At 46.7% G+C, this 12,456-nt stretch overlaps 1 protein-coding gene across 3 annotated transcripts in view; it reads right to left on the reverse strand.

Annotated features, from left to right (window-relative positions):
* The window catches only part of SHISAL1 (shisa like 1), a 104,408-nt gene extending 93,913 nt beyond the window's left edge, over positions 1-10,495 (reverse strand). For all 3 annotated transcript variants that reach the window (XR_014175731.1, XM_081957499.1, XM_081957498.1), the window contains exon 1: positions 10,365-10,495. The gene's annotated coding sequence lies outside the window, so the exon portion shown is untranslated. The remainder of the gene's footprint in view (positions 1-10,364) is intronic.
* Positions 10,496-12,456: the final 1,961 nt, after the last annotated feature.

The raw sequence follows: 12,456 nt of genomic DNA on the forward strand, positions 1-12,456 counted from the left end.
GGGCATGCATAAGCACACCAGCATGCCTACCGTCCCTGTCCTACTGTCCCCATTTATTTGTACTCATTTCCTTTGTTCATGTCAATGTTTATACTTATACCTGCTATCTTGTACACGTTTGACAAACTAATAAATAAAACAAAATAAATAAAATTGAATTGTTGCATCAACACATGTTGCTACTACTCAGCTAAGATACAGCATGCCAATCAACAAACTGAATTGTTACTTACTAAAATCATCACTGACATTTTGATTCTTAAAATGCAAAATGAGCCTGCAACAGATACATTTTCTTCCCTGAGGTCAAAAACAAATTAGAGCTTTCCTAACAAAAAGCTAGGATGGCAAACAAAATATATTTCCCCGCCCTGCTGTTTAGCACCTTTTAAAACCCCAGCCACAAAAAATAACAATGAAAAAATAAGCAGAATTTCTGTCTTGTTCAACATTTACTTACCAAAGTGACTGATCATAATCCATAGAGTGAGGAAAAGATTATGGAGGCTAATGATATCACAATCACAATCAGCTAAAGGAATCTCTGTTCCCGGAGATTGTTGCTCTCAAACAAAGTGTATGTTTGTGTGTGTGAATGAAATATACTACTCTCGCTCCGCATGCCTTACTAATAACATTCCAAATCTATTTTGGTGACCATTGAGTTGAGTCAATCTTGAACACTAAGCCTCTGCTGGACGATTAAGAACATATAATATGTAAAAAAAAAAATTGCTTGAGGGCTCATCCTAACAAGCACCAGACAGCTTGTTATCACAGAGAAAATGCGTATTTAGCCTTCAAAGCAAGTTCATAGGGAATAAAAGCAGAATTCAAAATGTTCTCCCAACCTTGAAAAAGCTAACAGGGGGTCTGACCCAAATGGGAGACCACCAGATATCTCACCCTTTCCTATAGTAGGAAGTTAAAAATAAAAATAAAAGTCCTGTTAGAAGGCAGTGACAAGCCAATTCAGTTCTGCTGCCAAGAAATCTGCAATGAATGGGCTCCTTTCCAACCACTAGGAGCTTGACTCAAGGGAGGACAGCTTTTGATAAGCCTTTGTCCCTCTGGTGTGGATTAATACCATCTACAAGTTTTGTTTTACCCACTTTTATTGTCCTCTTTCCCAGTTAAAGCAGAAGATGCTTCTTTATCATGTAGGAAGTTTGCACACACACACACACACACACACACACACACACACACACGCCTTGCTAGAAGAATGAAATATTCTGGGAAATATTAAAAATACAGGATATATTTCCCTGGATGAGAAAAGGAGAAACATGTTTTGAAAGACAAAGCAGCTTCCTACAGCTCCCTGCCTACGTCCCCCTTCAGCTCCAGGGTGATGGGATTAAGACATGGCCCCCAGGATGTGATAGGATTACCCCTCTACCCATCTCACCAAATGACACCTGGATTAGCCCTCTACCCATCTCACCACATGACACCCAGCAAGGCTCAACCAAGCCTGGGACGCAGCCTACAAAGTTAGCTAAGACCCCCGCCCCCTGGGAATGTGACAGCCAATGGGATACATTTCTTGTACAGGAACAGGAAACTCTAAGGCAGAGCCCACGAGAGTGTATACATCTATCTCTACCTCTCTCACCATGTGCTTTTTTGCCCAGGACCTCAAACCATGTGGTCCTGTCCACCATTAAACCATCTTTCCAAACAACCACCATGCTTCCTGTATCTTTCTCCCCACTTGGAACTGAACTCAGATGGACATTTCTTCCAACAATGAGCTAGGGCTGCATTCGAAAGGCCAAATATAATGGTCCACTATTGAGAACATCCTAAAGGAATGAATAAGTGTTCCTGGGACCAGGTTCGTCAGCTACAGAAGGAGGCATAGGAGCCCAGAAAATGACAAAGCAACTCCAAGGTTTTCCAACAGATGTTAGATGCCCCTTCAAATCCACATGTCTGTTCGGTTTTGTTACTCTGTCTTCATCCTACAACTTCCTTTTTTGTTACTGTTCAACAGCTGCATTTGGATGTCAGAAACCAACCTGCCCTGCTCACTGCAAATTGACAGAGAATCTACAAGGCAGCAAGAAAGCAGGAAAAATTAAAAACCGAGACAAGGAATGCAATCGGCGGCATTATTCTTCCGAACCCTTTTGCTAAGGCACAAGAAACCTGAACTTCCATTTTAAGTCACACCTTCGGCACAGTCATTCAACAGTTTAAAACTTGCAAGAAGCAGTTTCAAAATTCAATTTCCTCTTCACAAAATGCAACGAGAAATGAGCGAGGGACAGCATTGTCAGTCCAAAGTGACACAAACCAGATGGAATGACAGAACGATATCCTGATGAAAGATCCAATTAAATACGTCACATAAATTAACTTTCCCCAACATCTGTCATCCAGATGTGATCAACCCCATAACTCCCATCCTGAAAAAGCACTTACAAAAAGTTGAAATACGACTGCATGTATGCCAATGATTAGGCAGGTAACTAGTTCCTAAAAAAATATTTCCCCCTTATTTTGTTTTAACATCCAACTGAAGAAAGAGTTCTTAGAAATGTAGACAAATATTATATGTAATTTAAAGCAATTACGGCAGCTATCCCTGAAAGTACGCTGCCTTAAAGGATACTCTGAGTAAATGTACAGACTACATTTAAATGACTTAAAATAAATATTCAGCCATGACGTTTAAAATAAATTCCGGATCCTGTTGGAATTCTCCCTGGCTGGCATATCAATCTACCAAAAATAAAAAAATACAGACAGTGGTAAGCCTTGGTAAGTGTTAAGATGTATAGACTTCAATTGCCAGAAATTCCCCAGAGAGCAGAAGAATGTAGACAATGGTGAGTGGCAGATTTTTTTCTCGCTTTTCCATATCAGATACTATAAAGAAATCAGAACAAGGGAGGAAGCTCTTGCTCTTCAGCTACATAATCATGGCAGCCCCATTCATTGGTGTGACTATAAATATCAAGCCCAGACAGAATGATAACCAGAACAATCTTAGGGTCACATTGTCATGGAAACACTAATGAGCTCTCCAAGACACCAATGATTAAGAATGGCAAACATTGAGTCATAAGTCAATTGTACAGCAGAGGAGGGAAGAAGGCAGAGGTTTCGAGGTAGCAAATAATTTTGCTAACCTTGCCTTCTGGAAGGTAGAAAATAAGAGACATACGTAAGCTGGCTCGCTGCCATCCTTTTCAGTTTCTGGAGCTACCTATTTTCCTCTTCTTCAAGTCTGCTTGGGAGATTTTCTTAGCGGCCCAGAATCACTTCACGCGTGATGGGTGGCCGTATAAATTTACCAAATTAAAAAGAGCTCTTTAGGCTCTCGTTAAAGCTTTTTTAAGCTCAGGAGAAGGGAATAAAACCTTCACTAATTCCTTTCCCCATGTTTTCCTCTTTTCACTGGAGAACAAGCTCCGTATTGCCCAATCTCTTTGTCGGAAGAACTGACCCTACACAGGAGGTCTTTAAATGACATCTCCCAATGTTCTTTTTCTAAGACTACTTCAAAGGAAAAGGCCCCTCGGAAGGCTGGAGGTGGCTCTTGATGTAACACTGGTTAGCAACACAGTTTTGTCAGCTGTATCTTTTCCTACAATTGCACAGATGGTTCTGCAGCTGTGGTCCAACCCTGAGGAAAGATGGGCTTGGCATCAGGAGTTGCCGACATGTTATGGGTGCACGGATTTCTCTTGACTCAGGAGCTGTGATGCCTCTAAGTTTGCAGTGGGACACTGCCCTGGAGAAAGAGGAGCCAACAGCACGCTTTTCTCGTAACACAAGTCCTGAAAGCAGGGATGTGTGTGGTTTTAGGATGGGGTACCTGTAGCAAATGAAATGTTCAGAGGCTTACTCGCATGTGATTTCAAAGATCTGCTTCAGTAGGCAAGCTCTTCTTGGCTGTCCAATGGCTACTTCTAGCTCAGGGGTCAGCAACCCGTGGCTCTGGAGCCGCATGTGGCTCTTTCATCCCTCTGCTGCAGCTCCCTGTCACCAGTCGGCACCACAATTTTGAGAGGAGCTTCCGGTTGGGGGGGGGGAAGCAGGGCACACCAGGAGACTCTATGGCAAGGGGCAGGTTTTCTGGTCAGCTCCACAATTGATAGGGCTTTCGGTTAGGATAGGTAGAGGAAGAAGGACGCCACGCTAGGAGGAGACTCTATGGTGAGGAAACCGGACTTCCGGTCAGCTCCAGAATTGGAACAGGGAGCTTCCGGTTAGGACCTTTGTGGCTCTTTGAGTGTTTAAGGTTGCCGATCTCTGTTCTAGTTGCTACTGAATCTGGGGCTTGAGCTGGACTCCTTAGTTACCAGTTTCTCATGGGAAAACTTCTCTGACTGGCTTCCTTCCTCAGCTCCCTCTGAGCCTGAGTTTAGTAACCTTTCAGAAAATGCGGGTTCAGAAACAGCCCATCCAAAAGGCCACACAGGAACAGGGAGATAGCCCAGGTGCCCTGTCAGCATGGGCTACTTAGAATGGCTAAGCCTGCCATTCTAAGCGTTCGGCTAAACTTGGCTTAAGGAGAGGGACTGGTATTTATTTTTGCCATGGGGAGGAAACAATTGGGTGGGAATGGAAACCATTCCCATAGCCCCCTCTCCTGCTTAAATGTTGGTGCTCCTCACAATGGCTCTAAGACGCCCTACTGAGAGGAGCAAATATTTGTGTTGGCTTGGGGCTACCAAGTTTAAATCCATCTGCTTAGCTGCAGAGCTTATTGGAAGCTCCATCCTTTTCCCGTTTATCTGGAAGCGCATGCAAAAGAATTCCTGTCCTAATACATGCATTTTGGAAAACAGCCTGGGTGGTCCAGATTGGCCAGACTTCTGAATTCTTAGGCTGGAGATGGATGGACTCTGATTGCAGCAACTCTCGTTCTCTCTCTCTTTGAGAAAGGGCAAAACAACAACTGCAAAGACATTCCAATAATCCATCCTCTTAACCCCACACAAGAACTGTTCTCTTCCCAAAGGGTGAGGTGGAAAATTCATGTATTTGTTATGAGCCATGGTGGCGCAGTGGTTAGAGTGCAGTACTGCAGGCTACTTCTGCTGCCAGCTGGCTGCCTGCAGTTTGGCAGTTCGATTCTCACCGGCTCAAGTTGGACTCAGCCTTCCATCCTTCTGAGGTGGGTAAAATGAGAACCCAGATTGTTGGGGGGCAATAGGCTGACTCTGTAAACTGCTTAGAGAGGGCTGTAAAGCACTGTAAGTCTAAGTCCTATTGCTATTTAGTGCAGGACAGTTGGAAGAGACCTTGGAGGTTTTCTAGTCCAACCCCCTGCTCAAGCAGGAGACCCATACCATTCCGGACAAACGGCTGTCTAATCTCTTCTCAAAAACCTCTATTGATGGAGCACCCACAACTTCTGAAAGCAATCAATTCCCTTGATTAATTGTCCTCACTGGTAGGAAATTTCTCATCATTTCTAGGTTGGAGCTCTCCTTGATAGTTTCCATCTACCATGTTTCCCTGAAAATAAGACCAGGTCATATTATTTTTTGCTCCAAAAGATGTATTAGGACTTATTTTGGGGGAAATATGGTACTAATTACATCTGTCTGGCTGATGATCTTAACTGGGGCTTATTTGGGGGGGTAGGGCTTATATTACGAGCATCCTGAAAAATCATGCTAGGTTTTATTTTCCGATTGGGTCTTATTTTCAGGGAAACAGGGTATTACTTCTTGTCCTACCGAAGGTTGCTTCACCACTTGGCAACATTGATAGGTGAACTTCAACTCCCAGAATTCCTCAGCCAGATTTTGAGAGTTGAAGTCCACCAGTGCAAGTAGTCCACCTTTGAGAAAAGTGCAAGAAGTCCATCTTTGAGATAAACATATATTAAGGAGTTCAGAACTAACTCTCCTTCGGACAGTTTGGTTTCCAAGGTTGAGGAAAAAATGATTTGAAAGAGCAATGATTTAAATAATAAATAATTCAGGGCAGCTGAATAAAATGGACCCCCTAATTTCATTGGGGGCAGACTTATAGGGGTCTCCTCTATTTCTGCATCTTGCTTATGGCAAATCAAATCCAGCAACTCATGTTCTTGGCAATAGTTACACTTTTCTACTTGATTTCCCCCCACAGCTTCCTACCTAGCCCAGATTTCATCTCTTAGCAAGCATGATCTTATATGGTCAAAAAAGTCAAGATGATGGCAATGCTATAGTCAAAATTATGCCTAATGTATATAAAAGAAACAGAGAGCTTCAGCTGTATAGTCATGGCCACTATGCCTTTCCTCATCATACTCTGTGGATATCCATGAACCTTGCAATTTCCTAATTCAGATACTAATAAGACATGGTACCATTTACATGCTGAGTCTAAAAATCATCAATCATTTGCTGCCTCCTCATTTCTTCTCTTTTCTCCCCCAGCGCTCATCTTTCTTATATCTTTCAAACAAGAAGAAATGTGGTTTGTCTGCAAAGAACATTCCCACAGAATCATTGCTCAGGTTTTTTTTATTGTATTCTCAAGACTTTTTAGATTTGCGACTAGTGAAGTAGTAAACTGAAACCCACAGCCTGGTTGTCAGTATACTACTGTCCTGCTGGGAAAATTTATCCTTGTTGACTCCACGGATGTTCTGGGGACACACGCAAGAGGGACTGAAGAAAAGTGCATGTAGTCCATCTTTGAGATAAACATATATTAAGGAGTTCAGAACGAACTCTCCTTTGGTCAATAAGATGGGGCCAAATTTGGTAGAGGAAAGAGGTACCAAATGAATCAAGATCAAACGTAGGCTAGATCTGGCCAGGACTGCAAAGAAAAACAACTCCGGAAAAATGTAACACAAGGTTTGTGCAGAATCACAAGACTTCTGCAAAATCCATTACAGTATTAGGCTGTAAGGGGCTGTAAGAAAAATGAAGGAACCAGACTCTGCATGCTTGCACTAATTTAATAGAAGTAACAGAACAACAGAATTGGAAGGGACCCTGGAGGACCTCTAGCTCTCCTGCTTGGAGCTTCAGTCATCCCAGATGGAGAGCAACAGCATGCAAACTTGTCAACCTCCAGAAAAAAACTGCTGCCAAAATCCCCGATGGTATATAATATACACATTCATTCTCTCTCTCTCTCTCTCTCTCTCTCTCTCTCTCTCTCTCTCTCTCTCTCTCTCTCTCTCTCTCTCTCTCTCTCTCTCTCTCTCTCTCTCTCTCTCTCACACACACACACACACACACACACACAAATATAGAGGGTGCTAGTTACAACTTCTCTTCCCCATTCCTGGCTGGGGAATTCTGAGAGTTGAAGTCTACCCATCTTCAAGTTGCCAAGGTTGAGAAAAGTTGGGCAGGGCAAGAAGTTAAGGGATGGAAACATATCAAGGAAAGATCCAATCTAGAACTAAGGAAACATTTCCTGACTGTGATAATTAATCAGTTGGAACATCTTACTTCTAGAAGTTGTGGGTACTCCATCCCTGGAGGTTTTCAAAAAAAGAGATTGGACACCCATATGTCCTGAATAGTACAGGCCTCCTACTTGAGCTGGAGGTTGGAGTAGAAGACCTCCAAAGTCCCTTCCAACTCTGTTATTTGGCTATAATGTTATTTTCGCGTTGACAACTTTGTAAAGGTACCTGTTGTAGAAATACTGTATTGTGTACCGGAGTCCCAGGCCATCTGGTCACACCTTTTCAGACTAAACCGCGTGAGCTTAAGTGAACTACAGGTAGCCCTTGACTTACAACCCTTCATTTAATGACCTGAAAAAAGTGAGTTATGATTGTTTTTCACACTTGTGATCATTGCAACATCCCTATAGTCACATGATCAAAATTCAGATGCTTGGCAATTGGTTTATATTGATGATTGTTGCAATGTCCCGGGATCACCTGATCTTCTTTTGAAACTTTGAAAGTCAATTGAGGAATCCAGTTCCACTTAACAGCCATATTACTAATTTCATAAATGATTCACTTAACAACTGGGGCAAGAAAAGTTGTAAAAACGGACTTAACGAATTTTCACTTAGCAACATAAATTTCAGACTCCACTGGGGCCATATAAGCTGAGGACTACCTGTACCAAAGTCCTAATTTTTTTAAGTCACCTGGAGCCACTAACTGGCTATGAAATAGGTGTTTTCAACACAAACACCCATTGAATGACATGTAGTCCTCACCTTAAAACCACAATTGAGGCCAAAATTTATGTTAAAGGGAGAACTCTGTGAAGTGAGTTTGCTCCGTTTTACGATTTTTCTTGCCACATCCAGTACGCGAATCACTGCCGTTCTTAAATTAGTAACACGGTGGTTAAGCAAATTTGGCTTCCCCATGGACTTTGCTTGTCAGAAGGTTCAATAAAGGATCGCATGACTCCGGGACACCACAACCATCATAAATGCAAGCCACCTGTCAAGCATCTGAATCGGGGTGAAATTCAGCAGGTTCTGGAGAACTGGTAGTGGAAAGTTTGAGTAGCTTGGAGAACCGGCAAATACCACCTCTGGCTGGCCCCAGAATGGGGATTTTGCAGCGTCCTTCCCCCAGGAGTGAGGAGGGAATGGGGATTTTGCAGCATCCTTCCCCCAGGAGTGGGGAGGGAATGGGGATTTTGCAGCATCCTTCCCCCAGGAGTGGGGAGGGAATGGGGATTTTGCAGCATCCTTCCCCCAGGAGTGGGAAGGGAATGGGGATTTTGCAGCATCCTTCCCCCAGGAGTGGGGAGGGAATGGGGATTTTGCAGCATCCTTCCCCCAGGAGTGCGGAGGGAATGGGGATTTTGCAGCATCCTTCCCCCAGGAGTGGGGAGGGAATGGGGATTTTGCAGCATCCTTCCCCCAGGAGTGGGAAGGGAATGGGGATTTTGCAGCATCCTTCCCCCAGGAGTGGGGAGGGAATGGGGATTTTGCAGCATCCTTCCCCCAGGAGTGGGGAGGGAATGGGGATTTTGCAGCATCTTTCCCCCAGGAGTGGGAAGGGAATGGGGATTTTGCAGCATCCTTCCCCCAGGAGTGGGGAGAGAATGGGGATTTTGCAGTATCCTTCCCCTGCCACGCCCACCAAGCCACGCCCACAGAACTGGTAGTAAAAAAAATTGAATTTCACCACTGAGCCAAATGTAAATCACGTGACCAGGGGGATGCTGCAACTGGTCTCCTACAAAACATGGTCCCAAGTCATTTTTTCTCAGTGCCGTTGTAACTTCGAACGGTCACTGAACGAACTGCTGTAAGTCGAGGACTACCTGTAATGACAGGGGTCGACGCTAAGCGGCACCCATAGCCCGATTCACCTTCTAACCAGCCTTTAGTCTACTCTAGCGGGGGTGGGGGGGATCCCCGCCCCAACTTTCCCCGCAGGCAACGGGAGAGCCAGGGGAGGCTCCGCGAAACTGCTTTCAACTCTCCTGTCTCTCGAGGCGCGGGGCTCCGGTTACCACGGCGGGGTGGGGTGGGATGGGGGGGGGGAGTTTCCATGCAGGCTCGGCAGCCGCCTGCCCGGGGAGCCTCTTCCCAAATGGAGCCGCTCTGAACGCGAGCCGCGGAATCGGGGCGGGGCAGAAGAAAAAGCAGGCAGCGCCTGGGAGCCCTTGAAGAAAATCTCCCCCCTCTCCGCCTTTCCCCTCGCCCGGCGCTGCCCCTCCCTCCCTCGCAGCCCCGTCCCGCCGATTCCCGAGGCGTCTGCGGGCAGGGCGAGACTTCCTCAGGTGTGGGGGGAGAGCGCCTCTCGAGAGGGAAGAGACCAAAAAAAAAGGGGGGGGGGTTCCAAGAGCGGGGAAAGAGTCCGAAGCGCAAAACTGAGGCGTGAAACCTGGGGCAAATGTTGAGGGACGGTTCCAAGCGGAGACTTTGGAAGATGTTGCTCCCTTCGCGAACGAAAGGCGCTCCTTGGGTTTATTTATTTATTTATTTATTTATTTTTACAATAAAGGTTCTCTCGGGAGGGACTCCATCCCCCTCTCGCGGCGTGATTTCCCTCCTCCCTCCCTCACACACACAGGCACGCACAACACCCCTGCGAGGTAGACTAAGCCGAGAAGGGTGGGGGGGGGAGAGAGAGAGAGAGAGAAAGGATGGCTCTGGGAAGCCGCCCTTTCCCCGCTGGTCTTTCTTCGCCCGAGGGAGCGGCGGGACGTAGAGGCCCGTCTTTCCTCACCCTCGAAAGGGGGGGAAGACGGCGTACCTCCCCCCCCCCCGAAAGCAAGCAGCCCCAAACCGCGAGATGGCGGGAGGTGAGGGGGGGGCGTCCTCCCTAACTCAGCGCGCGCCAGAAGCCCCGCCCGGCGGAGGGAGGGAGGGGAGGAGGAGGAGGAAGGGGCAGCTGAGAGGCGGCGGAGGGGAGAAGGGAGGTGAGAAGGGGGGGGGACCCGCGGAGGCGGCTCACCCACCTGAACGGCAACCTGGTCCCCCGGCGGGAAGCGCTGGAGCCAGCGAGCCGCGACATCCCCGCCGGCGAAGGAAGCGCGACTGACTTCGCCCGAGCCCGCCTGCTTTTTTTCAGCCCAGCTCTTTGCCGAGGGCGGATCGGGGGCGCCTCCCCGCGCGGGCAGAACGACACCCCCTGCCCCTCCCTTCGCGCCCGAGCGAGCCGGAGGGGGTGGAGAGAAAGAGGAGGAGGAGGAGGAGGAGCGGCGCGGCAGCCGGAGGAAGCCTGCGGTCTACGCCGCCGCCTCGAAAGAGGTTAAGCCGGCGGCGGAGAGGGGCGCTCGGTCCAGCCCTCCCCCCCCCCGCCGCCCCTCTTGCGAAGAGGACAATGGATGGAAACTAATCCAGTGGCAGATTCAACGAGGAGAAATTTCCCGACCTCGACCCAATGGAACGGCTTGCCTTCGGAAGTTGTGGGTGCCCCATCACCCCACCTCCCCCGGAGGCTTTCCAGAAGACCCTTGGACGGCCACTTGTCAGAAATGGTGTAGGCTTGAGCAGGGGGGTTGGGCTAGATGACCTCTAAGATCCCTTCCGACTCTTGTTATTCCCCTCCCGTCAACTCTGGGGAATCGGACCTCAGCGGGACTTACTTTCCGAAGCGGCGGGCTGCGCCGGAGAGGGAAACCCTCTTGAACTCCCGAGTGGGTTGGCGGTTAGCCGGCGGAAAAGCCCTACCCGGCTTCCTCTGGGTGCCAGATGCGGTGCCAGATGTGCTCGCTCCCAAGCAAAGTGCCGCCGGCCTCTTCCCCGCCTCCCCCCCCCTCCTTGGCTCCAGGCGCGGGGGATGGATCCGCTTTAATCTGAACGGCAGAGCAGCCCGGTCAATCCTGCGGCCGAAAAGAGACGGTTCAACGCAAGGCTGGCTCCCGTCTCCGCTCCGTAGGAGGCCATGCGGTTTGCAGGGAACTCTTAATCCCGGGGATTGTGGTCTCGACTGCGGCTTTGAAAACCCTCGGCACGCTTGAGACTCGGGGTGCCCGCTCGGTGGCCCGTCCGAGTTTAGTTAACGACAGTTTTGTGCAAGCTCTGTTGCAAGCTTGAGATCCGTAGGAGGGGAACGTTTGGTGAGGATTAAAGGATTGGGAAAAGCCCTTGAACTCCCAATTTGCCTTTTTCTATCAGCGCGTTTCTTTTCAAGGGCTTTTAGGGTTAGGCTGCACCCGGATTCTTCTACATTGGTTCCACAAACATATATACACGTGCCTGCTCTCACAGAGCCCATCCAACCCTATTCTTTGCATATCTATCTATCTATCTATCTATCTATCTATCTATCTATCTATCATCTATCCATCCATCCATCCATCCATCCATCCATATCTATATCTATATCTATATCATCTATCAATCATCTATATCACTCATCTATCATCTATCTATCTATCTATCTATCTATCTATCTATCTATCTATCTATCTATCTATCTTCTCTCTCTCTCTCTCTCTCTCATCTATCTATCTATCTATCTATCTATCTATCTATCTATCTATCCATCCATCCATCCATCCATATCTATATCTATATCTATATCATCTATCAATCATTTATCAATCATCTATATCAATCATCTATCATCTATCCATCTTCTATCTATCTATCATCTATCTATCTATCTATCTATCTATCTATCTATCTATCTATCTATATCATCTATCAATCATCTATATCAATCATCTATCATCTCTCTCTCTCTCTCTCTCTCTCTCTCTCTCTCTCTCTCTCTCTCTCTCTCTCTCTCTCTCTCTCTCTCTCTTCTATCTATCTATCTATCTATCTATCTATCTATCTATCTATCTATCTATCTATCTATCTATCTATCTATCTATCTATCTATCTATCTATCTATCTATCTATCTATCTATCCCAAATACCATCAAGAAATCTCCAGAACTTTAAAGCCTACAAACTTGAAAATTCTGCACATCTGTCCCTCTTGGCTTCTAGGTGTTCGCTAAGAAAGGACCATCAGATCATTAGTAATTCTTATACAGTAATTATCACGCTATGATGCTAAGAAGTTAGACATTCTAATCCCCCTCCCCACCTGAAAAG

The sequence above is a fragment of the Natrix helvetica genome (genome assembly GCF_964273705.1).
Source record: "Natrix helvetica genome assembly, chromosome: 6".
Taxonomy (NCBI): domain Eukaryota; kingdom Metazoa; phylum Chordata; class Lepidosauria; order Squamata; family Natricidae; genus Natrix; species Natrix helvetica.